We start from the raw sequence: 11,881 nt of genomic DNA on the forward strand, positions 1-11,881 counted from the left end.
CTATTCATATGATGGAATTCTCCAGGCATTTCACCTCCGCAACAATAACACATTTGTCCACAGCTGAAAACACAGACACACACATTTATCCTCGAGCAACTTTGTGAATCTCAGAGCCAAGCCAAATGAATATAGTGAACCCGAGCATTTTAGGTACATTTGCACCGCCTGATGAAAGAGATCTGTAAACTCAAAGTCATAAAGAGGCTGGTCTCATTGTTGGCAGACGTGTTGGAGGAATGTAATTGGATTTTTCCTCCCTCGCTTTAACTGATGATGTTTTGCTTCCGAACATTGGAGAGCCACGAATGTTGCATGGCATCTGTACCCACATTTGAAAACACATGAACACGATGAAACAGCAAAACAAACTGCAATATTACAGATGACTCTGAAATAAAGATTATTGGGACCCCAGAGCCAGTATGCGTGGCAGCTACAATATTCACAGGTAATATTCTGCACTGTAGCTACCACAGAAGCAAGACCTGAATTCTAATGACCCACCTATAGCCAGCAAGATATATGTGTGCGCTGTGTGTGGGTGCCTGCTGCTGAGTCACGCAGCATTTGGAATAGAAGATGCCGAGTGGAGCTTCATTCTCAAAGGGTTTATGGCCAGTTGTCACCTTGGTAAGGCAAGATGGACTCTCACGTAGACACAGTGGCCACATCTGATATGTCATAAGATGATGAGAAGCAAAAGAGAAAAGAGATGGGTGCAATGGATGGACTGAGACAGGTATAATAACCCACTGAATTTGCATTATACATAATGGCATGTTTCCATTTTCCACTTCACGAACCATGTATCCTGCTTGGCTCCTAATCTACTGTCGATTGGAATTTGTGTCACCAAAGAGGCACTTTGCTTACCGATCAAACAGATCAGTTGATGATGCTATAACCACAGGTCTCCACTACATCCTCCAGTGCAGGGGTTCTTCACTTTTTTCATGTCGGGGCCCACCTTTTCCAGAACAAACAGGTCCAGGGCCCATTCAAGGAATAGAACTGATTCATTACTGTGAGTTCTGATTTATGATTTCAGAATTACCTATATCATTTGTGTTCAATAACCACACGTGAACAAACCAGAAGCTGGTGAAATGACATGAAACCATGTCATCAGCGCAAAGATATCTGTCATCGAAAAGTCCAACCAGAAACAGAACTAGGTGCAAGTCATGATCATCAAATTTACTAAAGAAAAAGAAGAAGAAGAAAAAAACGTCCTTGATGCAAACGGTTGAGAAAACTGGAAAAACTGTATGGCATGAATACTATTCCGAATTAAATAAATATAATAAAATGTCTAAATATCATAGAATATTTTCTTTCTCATAAATAAAGCCAAAAGAAGATATAGTGTAAATGAAAGTATCGGCATAAAATGTGTTTTGTTCAATTTTAAAAACCGCTCCAACAGGTGAACAATTTTTACTGTTGGGGGCACGATCACTTTCTTTAACTTCTTTTCTTTTCAAGAAATTCTTCAGTTGGTAACTATCACAAATTTGCAGTTGTCAAGTCAAGGCAGTGACACACTACTGCCACTATACGTGGCTCATGTATTAAAACTGAGCGCCTCACGGCCTTCACTGCCCTCAATGCCCAGAGGTGTAAAACAAAAACTTCTAGCGGCCCTCTAGGTGGCGCTCACGGCCCAACCATGGGCTTCGGCCCTATGGTTAAGAATCACTGCTCTAGGGCCTGGGGCTGGATCGGCCTTGCGCTTAACACCATCACTCCTACACCCTCAGCTCCACACTGTCCTGGCTCACAGGTGCCTACAGGTACCAGAAGGTCAGGCAGGGATGCTTCCACGACGCCTAATTTGAAACCTATGTGATGTTGCTGAAGTTTGCTGATGACATCACTATTGTCAACACCATCCGGAATAGTTATAACGCAGCTTATTGAGAACAAGATGACTACTGTAGCAGTCAGAACAATCTGAACTCGAACTTTCCCAAGACCGCATGGATGAGTGTGGACTTCAGGAGACAACCACCGCCATAGGCCTTAACAGCTCTGTGTCCCTTGTGGACATTTATAGATTCCATGACACCGGATCTGAAGTGGGAGCAGAACATCAGCTCCATTCTCCAGTAGACCCAAATGTAATTCCTATAGCTCTTAAAGAAACATGTGACCAAGAAGCTCCAGTCATCGAGTCCTTCCCATGCACCTCCACCAATGTTGGTTTGGAGTTGCAACAGGACAGAGTCAGACTGCAGAACACGGTAAGGACTGCTGAGGACATCACGAGAGCTTCTCTGATCTCAATCCTGGGGTGTTCTCCAGGACTCGAAAGTGGGCCGGGAGTATCATGATTGACTCCTTTCATCTTGCATATGGCCTCTTTGAACAGCACCCGTCTGGTAGGTGCCTGAGATTCCTCCAGACCAGACAGAAACAATAGACACCAAGGCTGCTTCTTCCCATCAGCAGTGACTTTAATGAACACTTAATTTGCACGACTGTCATGGTCCATCTGTCCAAATGTCGGTGTAATGAGAAAGGATGTTGAAAAAAATTACTTTGTTTTTTTCCCTTTCGCATGCCTCATATACTTCTCATATATTGACTACAGAGATTATCCAGACAATTCCATGTATGTGAAATCATTCTGAAATAAACCTGATTCCGATGATGTGTTCAGGCATCAAAAAGCCCACAGATCATTGTGCAGGAAGTGACTCACCTGAAGATTGTACTCTTAGTCTTAAGATGAATATATGGATTACAATTTGAGGAAAAATTTTAAGAGAAATATCCTAGAATCTTGGAGTTAGAGCTGACTCTTCTAACAAGAACCAGTGTTGTCAGTAAGCAAATGTAAAAATGAAATTTCTCTAAAAAAAAAAATGCCATTTGCTTTTTCCTTTCGGAATACTGGGACGTGTAGATAGGAAGGTGTGAAACATGTTTTGCACATTCTGTTTCCATTTCCAATATTTTTCAGCAGTGAATTCCCATTCTTTGTCAGGCATTCTACTGACACTGTTGGAGATGTTTGAGCGTTGGCTGTTGGTATGTCTCAGTTAGAAGTAGTCAAACTGCGCCCCATAGGCCATATACAGTCAGTCACATGTTTTTATCCAGCCTACAAGACTAACTCAGTTTATCCAAGTCACTGTCAGTGTGGTGATACTGTCTGAGAATATGCTTCACATCCAGCGTTCACTCTGACATGACATTCACTACATTAAGGCACATTTCTTACTGTCTTTCCTGACAATGTCTCCTGAAGACTGGCCTTAATTTTATGTCTAAACTTTCTGTGGTTCTTATGGTCTAGTGTTTAGGTGTTACGTGTGACTCTTCACACAACAGTTCAAATCCCAGAACCAGTTGGATGGTGTCTCAGTACGTGTACATCCCAATCAGAAGAGATGAATCGCTTTTTAAAATAGCGGAAGATGAATGAAACGGAGGACAGTCGTGCTTCTTCCCTCTCATTTCAAGTGAAAATCCCACATGAAAAAAACAATACTTCTCTGGAAAGTGCATAAGCTGCGGAGCAAGGGAACATTTTAATTATCCTAGAAACAATACAGTCAGGTGGGAGTGTTTTAGTTTGAATAATGAATTCTAGCACAATAAAGGAGTGGGTTGTTTTCTCTAATATAATGCTATAAAACTGAAGTGCTTTTGCAGAGTCAAACAACTGAAGGACTGTTTGTTGTATTTATATGAACTAAATAGCTAAATAGGTTGGACTGGGGCGGCTGCATGACTGCGTGGGAGTTATGAGGGACATATGAAGCCACCAAAGGCAACAAGGGCTGGACTGCAGTGTTGGGATGAAGAACAGCACTAAAACAGAATTATTTAACAGTGCTGGTTTCAAATGAAGCCCAAAAAAGTGAGGCATCATATCTACTGTATGACATCAAAAACTTACTCCACACTCTGCTCTCATATTGTTTTGTCTGGTACTTCAGGGCTGTACTATTTTTTTGCGGCATGTCATCACTGTAGTAGCATAAAGAAAACTCACCTGTGCTCCTAGAACGCAAGCCCACGATAAATGCTAATAAATTATAAAATAAATTGATAAAGTGCTCTGTCTAGATTTAAAATGTGAAAGGTTGAATCTTTGGCAGGAACATGTGTGGAAAAAATAAAAAAAAATCTGAATTTAAAATGGTCGTTTATATCAGAACTCAACCCTTGCAGGGTCGCCCACGCTGCTCCTGCCGCCGCCTCAGCAGAAGCCACTCCACTCCTTGACATCCTTCTGCCAAAAACACTGTCACGGCAATGACGTCACACACGTAATATCTCCACCACCAGTTTCACTGTCTGCCATGAAGCTCTTGACGCACTTGCCAACTGACAGTCACAGTTTAACCCTGAAATAAACTGGTAGAAGACTATTCTATGAGAGATTGGACACATTGATTTGACCATCTCAAGGCCTATGTAACAACAACAACAGCAACAACAAACACATTCTTTGTTGACAAGACTCTAGGAATGCATAGACTCATAACAACAATTGTGTTGAGAGTCAGTAAGAACTTAACACACTTCTAAATACAGCACACTAAATACAGAGTTGTGTCGTCCAAAGGCCTCACATGTCTCATATCGGCCTGAGCAAGCGCTTCTGCCTATATATATATATATATATATATATATATATATATATATATATATATATATATATATATATATACTGCAAATGAAAACTATTTTCAAATGTCAATTCAGCTTTTTAAAAATAGGATCCCTTGTTTCAATTGAAGAAATGAACAATCTAATTCCAATGGGATGAGGACGTCAGTTAGGACAGGCAATACTGTGACCTTCTGGGTGAGCTGACTCTTAGCATGATGTTACTGTTCCATATTTTTAAAGATAGGCTGCATTTCATTTCATTCACAGGTTAAAAAAATACAACACTTAGCTCATTACACATTTTCACCTTATCAAATTTTGGTTTGAACATCACTCCATTGCGTCAGCAACAAGGATCAACATGGAAAATTATACCAAAAGTGCTCAGGTTTTCCAATGAGCAAGCACAAATTTGATTTCATTCATACATTCTATTGAGTCGGGAAGTAATAAAATGGTTATGGAATACCATCCTCAACATCTGTTCTTGGGCAAAATGTCAGAAATCTTCATCTTCATTCTACTTTCAGATAGATCAGGAGTCTTATTGATCATTATTAGGCAGTCGATGCATCACTTAAAAAACATGGCTTAACTTCTCACCATGACACACGAGCACACATGAGCACAAACAGTGACATGCTGAGAATGTGTCTCTCCAGCCTTCAGCTCTGAGGCAGCGCCCAGCTCACAGTGATTGATACTGGATTTTCTTGCCAGCCTATGACAAGTGAGAAAAAAAAAACACACAAACACGGCTGTCATCCTCTCTGGGCTGTGGCTGGTACATATATCTCCTTCTCTTGCCCGCATCATCAATCTCCAGTGTTTCCCCATTTATATTTCTCTCTGTTCATATCAGCATCTCTATTTGCGGCCACTACCAAAAAAAAAAACTAAAAAAAACACTATCCATTCTAAGATGTCACAGAAGAACATCTTTTTAACACTTGTCTCTCTCAACTCATCCCCACGCTTTCAACTTCTTGGACAACTTCCCAGCATTGTTGGATGACTGTCGGAAACTGCAGCAATTCACTTGAGCGATGCATTCCCAACTTCGTATAAACCACCTTTCAGACCATTTGAGCATCATAATGAATCCTAGTTGCAACCATTTGAAAGTGCTGACACACCTGAAAGATCCTACGCTCCTCTTCTGCTTGGCCACAACAGCAGGAAGGTCACTGTCGGCCCACTGATGATCTTCCACCGCCTCTTTGCAATTACTCTCTGTGCTTCTCTGTCTTCCTCTGCTTGGACCAGAAGGAGAGAGAATCCTAACAGAAACAGGAAATCCGGGGCACTTTAAAACTGTGTTGAAAAGCTGCCACTGAAAACACCCTGGTTGTCACAGCGGTTGAGGTGGGTAAAGGAGGCTAAAGTGGCTAGGTCTGCACCACATTCGCCGACAGACAGACACACAGCCACGGAGCTCGGAGAATCGCTAGCTCCAAGCTCACCGCTGCAGATCTCCGAGTCAGCATCCACGCTCCCCTCCCTGCCTCGCTCTTCTCTTGCTCACGCTGCCTCCACCTCCTCCCATCTCATTTCCTTCCACAAGTACACCCAGCAGCAGAGTCATCTCTTTCAGGACTGACCTGTGTTTGTATTCATCACTCCCACCTGCCTCTTGTTTGACCTGTGATCCCACAGATGAAGAAAGGATGTCCAGCCTGGTTCCCACGCCATGTCACATAGAACATGGAACATTGGCCAAACACTAAAACCATGAAGAAGCTGTTGTTTTCCAAATAACAAATTCAACGTCTGAACAATTAAACGTATGTTCCTGCTCATGTGTTTCAGCTGAATCATGAATTTACTTTGATATAAATGATGCTGAGTGGAGGGCATATGTTACCAGCAGCCATAAGTTAAAGGAGCCCTTATGTGCTTTTCCACGTTTTAAGTACCATAGTTTTAAAAGCATACTCTGGCATGTGAAGAACCAGTGTTCATCCATTTTTAACCTAAAGTAACTTTGTTTTAGAACACGACTCCTTTTGTTCATGTCACCCACAGAGGCTCATGGGACGGATGACACACCACTGGATACGTAAGGGCAGTGGTAGACTTCACGGAGTGACTTTTCACTTTAAAGATGTCCAAGTGTGTTTTTGCCTGTGTGGGAGAGGAATGTGTATATGTATACAGCACCATATGCTCATAAAGGGTGACGGCACTCCCAGTCAGGAGTGTGAGGTCAAATGGTTTCGATCTCACGCTAACTTATAGGTTTAAATGCAGCAACAAACATCTTGCCAAGATGATACAAACGGCAGGTTTTTTATCAGTTGGAACCGGAACTGATTCCTGGGCACGGCACAAGGCATATTTTCTGTTGCTCAAAGTAAACAAAGTGTTTTGAGTGAGGTGGCCATCCTGTGTTTAACTCAATATCACTTCAAAAATACTAATAGGTAAAAAAATAATTTTCACGCAAAGCCACTCTATTGAGAGTGAGATTGAATTACTGAAGAAAATAAAATGCACAATGGGGTTCCAGCAATGATTTCTTCCGTGTAATTCCATAACAAATGTCAATTATACTAAGATAGTATTGAATGTAATATTGTGAGTGAGTGGCAGCCTAGAACATGTGTAAATTACATGTTTGTTTGCGGAGCACAGGCAGGGGAGAGAGGCAGAAGTGAGCAACCTCTTTCTAGATTTTGGAGACGGATCCCAGCGATGCAAGCGCCAAATGCTGCCCCTGTCGGCACGGACACGTCCCCTCACACTGTACATTTTTGCTCAATTTTTGCTTGTGCTGCTGCCGCCAAAACGGTTGTCTGTCTGAGTGGCTTCAGGTTTTGAGGCAAATAGCAAAATGGCTGAAATCCCCAGGACATATCTAGCTGTCATGATGCATCCTCCACAAATGGAGTATTAACTTGACAACAAATCAATCCAGTTTGGATTTCAGTTCTCCAAGTTCTCTAAGTTTCCCCAAAGCAAAAAGAGAGAAACTTCCTGATCGATTCACAGACATGATTTTGAGGACGCTATGGACAGGGATTACCATGTTGTGTTGGGATTACAATAATAAATCTGAGATAAATTGAAGTACTCCAAAGATATATTTTTTAAAATCTGGATCAGCAAAGAAAAATGCTGGTGGTTCACCGCTGCAATCTTTCCAAACAACATAGCAGGAAAATGAGGTGCATGGAATTGGAATCCCAAATTCACACACCGCCACTTTCACCATTTATCATTTAATGGATTCATCCACTTCAAACCAAATACTCTGACAAAGACGGGGCTTATTCAGCCCTCCCTAACACATGGATTAGGCACATCCAGGCGACACACAGACACCTGCACACAGGAGAGCAGAGCTAATAGTATATAAACTCTGGGAGGGGAAGTTAAACAGGAAAACCAACCGTGGGAAGCAACTTGTTCTGAATAGCAATGAAACTTGCTGGTAAATTTTATTTAATATTTAAATGTATGTGACAACATAAGTGAGGGGGATATTCTTCAAGTTGTCAATTTCTCTAACTAGCATTTCTGTTCCATATAATTTTTTGGCTGTTGGTTTAATTCTCAATGGCTCAAAAACCTTGCAAACCTCTTTTAAAATGACTACAGGCTGAGCTGAACATCTCATTTGCTGCAGGTGAACCAGCATCTCACGTAGAGCGGGTGAAAGCAGTGACTAACACAGTAGAGTGCTGCCATCTTACAGATCAAGCAAGCAGAAAGATTTGATAGAAAACCATCACGCACTTTGCTGTCAATATTTCATCTGCTACCACCTCCCTGTCTCAAGCTCAGCACTTGCCTCCTTCGCTCTCCTCTGCTCTTATCTGAACAAGGACAGTCTGTGAATCACTACTTTAAAATGTCATCTCACTCTCCCCCCTCATGCTTGTTGCTATGGCCACAGCAATAAACCTCAGAGTGCCGCATTACTAAATGATTGACTGGATAGCATGTGCCGAGGCCCTTACGTGGCCAAACACACGAGGACACACACTCACTGAAGTCAAAATCAGTCTGTACATCAGTTATATCGGAGCCTAGGACGGATCTATCATGTGCTGCTTAGAACATCATTACATCCCTGAAAAAAAAGGGTTTTCTACTAATAATTTCCGGTGATGAAGCTGTTGCGAGGAACCTCTTGAGAAGTCCATTGACAGATGTCGAGTGCACCCACAAGGCCACATTGATAAGTGAGTGTGTTAACTGTCATTTGCAGGAGAGGAGATTATGTATGAGTGAGGAGAGGCCCACCAGTATTTAGATGTGGAATTGTGCCGCGTCTTCCTGCGGTTGTCACACAGTCATTAGAAGCATCGGAGCATGTCATGAACATACACACATACGCTCAGTAAACCGAAACATTAGACAGATTTAATTATCCAACTTTTTCAGTCTCTGAATAAGGACAACAAAGTGAAACAGTTCATTCAACTTCAAAGCAGATGACGCTCCACTGTTTATTTCCAATTAGAGGAGCAGGATTGTTATGAACCTGGGCTCCGTCCGTTTGTGTGAGTCAGTGTGCTTGTTTCAGTGTGTGGGTTCATTATATTTCCATGCAGCATGGAGTAGAAGAGGGCTGGGCCTGTGTGCATATTGCATTTGGCTTATCAGATCGGGCCGATTCTGAGACCGATCTGATCGGAATGTAACGTCCCATTAATTACAAACGGTTGCTGAGCAACTGAAGACGTGAGTCGAAGGTGAGACGTGAAGACAGATGAAGGAACAAGGGGATCGGTATGAAGGTAAAATGGGTGCAAAAGTGGCACATACCCGTAACACAAGACTCGTATCCATGCGTCAGAGGCACGTACGCGTAACTGCACATTTGCATCCGTAAACCCCGTGACACGCGCTTGTATAAAGAGGATTTACATCCATACAAACACGAGAAGTAATTTCGCCTTCATTTTCTAAGTGCACATATACAAGTGGCTAAACATGAGCTCTTGAAACTGCAATTATGACACATTGCTAAGTTTTCCACCTCAACCACCACCGAAACGGGTGCATAAGTTCCACATACTCGTAGAACACGATCCCTTTTGCACTTCTTCTCGCACCTGTAAATAAAACTGATCGCACTCGTAGAAGTGGCGGCAATATGTGCCTGTTACTCCATGCGCGCTCCCGGTAGTCACGTGACGTCTACTGTCCAATCGGCTGCAGCAACACGCCATTATATTGTATCAATCTTCCGAGGAAAAGCGACATGGGTATGTGAAGCACTTACCGTCTGTCTTTCTATCAGTGGTAACAGTGAGAATCGCATTCTATCCGAATTCTTCGTAAACCGCCATGACATGGGATGTCATGTATCTGTGCACTTAGAAAATGAAGGCAAAATTACTTTTCGTGTTTGTATGAATGTAAATCTTCTTTTTACACGCACGTGCCACGGGGTTTACGGATGCAAATGTGCAGTTACGCGTACGTGCCTCTGACGCATGGATACGAGTCTTGCACTTTTGCACCCATTTTACCTTCATAGATCGGTTCCACAACTTTACTTTGTATACTGTTGCAAGAAAGAAGTAATACCTGTGGTTGGCATTTAGAGAATCACTTCCCATCCTCAAGTTTCAAGGATGGGAAGTGAGTTTTTAACTCATTGAATCAGACCCTTTTTTTTCTTTTCAAAATTCTTTTTTTCCAGTCGTTGCAAATTGTGAATGAAGTTCTCACAAGATACTTCCGTTGCCTTTTCTTATCCACTGGCCTGCATGTGTGAAAAAGAATGCGGGTACTGTTGAGGCAAATATGCTTGTAAAAATGTGTTTTTGCTTTTTCCCCCTCACTTTTTCTATTGTTTTTATCTTCATGTTGCAGTTGCACCAAAGAAAAGTCCTACTCTGTGGAACCCTTCACTAACCATTCTGATCCTTCAATAATTCAAATTCTGATCAGATTTTCGTTTATTTCACTGCTTTGATTGAAAATATATTTCAAAGTTTTATGGAAGAACAGTATTTTGATGAATTCAACACACAACAACAAACAGTAAAATGTATCCACTTCCTATCTTAAACAGCAGCTGAGAGCCAATTGCTTGCCAGTACAGACAGACAGCAGTGCTACATGTCCACCTTGGGGCCGTTTTGATCGACCAGATGTTAACAGTCCGTGCACATCCAAACTTCACTCTCATTAGGGAATCCAGGTTGTATTTTGTTTCATCATTTCACAAAGAAAGTGAGAAACAAAACTTGCTTTTCAGGTGAAATGTTACTATCTTGCTCTTCATATAAGCCTCTATTTAAACATATACCTGAATAGAGCTGACAAAAAAAAACGTAAAACATCTCAAATCCACACTCAAGAGGAAAATGGTGTCTTACATTTCTTACATTTTTCTTAGATTTGTCCTTTCTCATCAGAGGTTGTTGCAGCAACTGAGCGTCTTCCTCCTTAACCAAACTGGATTTCCTCAGTTTCTATTCATGGTGAGTCCAAACCATCCGAGACTGGCCTCACTAACTTTGTCACCAAGCATTTCGACATGAGCGATGCTTCGATATAACCTAAGAGAGAACCAGAGCATCTTCATCTCTGGCACTTCACAAGTCCTTGTGACATCTGTATGCGCTTCAGTCTCTAAACCTGTCCAATGACAATGGCAAAGAGTAAGAAGCTAAAGTTGATCCCTGATGTTGTCTTACTCTCATGTACAATCTGTCACTCACACTGTTCTCACACATGCCCTGCATAAGCCCCACATGCTTCTCTGATGCTCTCGAGGACCTTGTCGTACTGTAGGTTTTCACCCGATCCACGAATGCCTCACGAATGTGCATGCACTCTTTCTTGCTTCAGCTGATGTTCCTTCCTACGTACTCGCTCCAAGTCTGACCTGCGCCAGTCCATCTTACCCTCCTCAATTCCACCTCTTCTTTGTGGTCACAACAAAACCCCCAATCATTAGCCAAAAAAAACATTTCAGAAATGTTGAATAACCTTGAAGATGAGCAGAAATCGCCGAGTTTCATTCTCGAATCCCCTTCTATCCGATGTTTCGGGGCAGTTGTCCTAGGCATGTCCAATTTGGAGGGACCCTATGGCAGGACACCTAGCAAGACTGAGTCTCTTGGGTTACCCTGGAGCCTCAATGTCCCCTAGAAAGAGCTGGGGCAGGGTATCACATAGCGCCTTCAAACTCACGTTCAGAGAACAGCCATTTATTAACAACAGTTCTAGAACAACATCATAACATATTTGTCAATGGAGTATTGATATTTTGAAAATGCTTTGCACT

This window comes from Synchiropus splendidus, chromosome 1 (genome assembly GCF_027744825.2).
Source record: "Synchiropus splendidus isolate RoL2022-P1 chromosome 1, RoL_Sspl_1.0, whole genome shotgun sequence".
NCBI lineage: Eukaryota > Metazoa > Chordata > Actinopteri > Syngnathiformes > Callionymidae > Synchiropus > Synchiropus splendidus.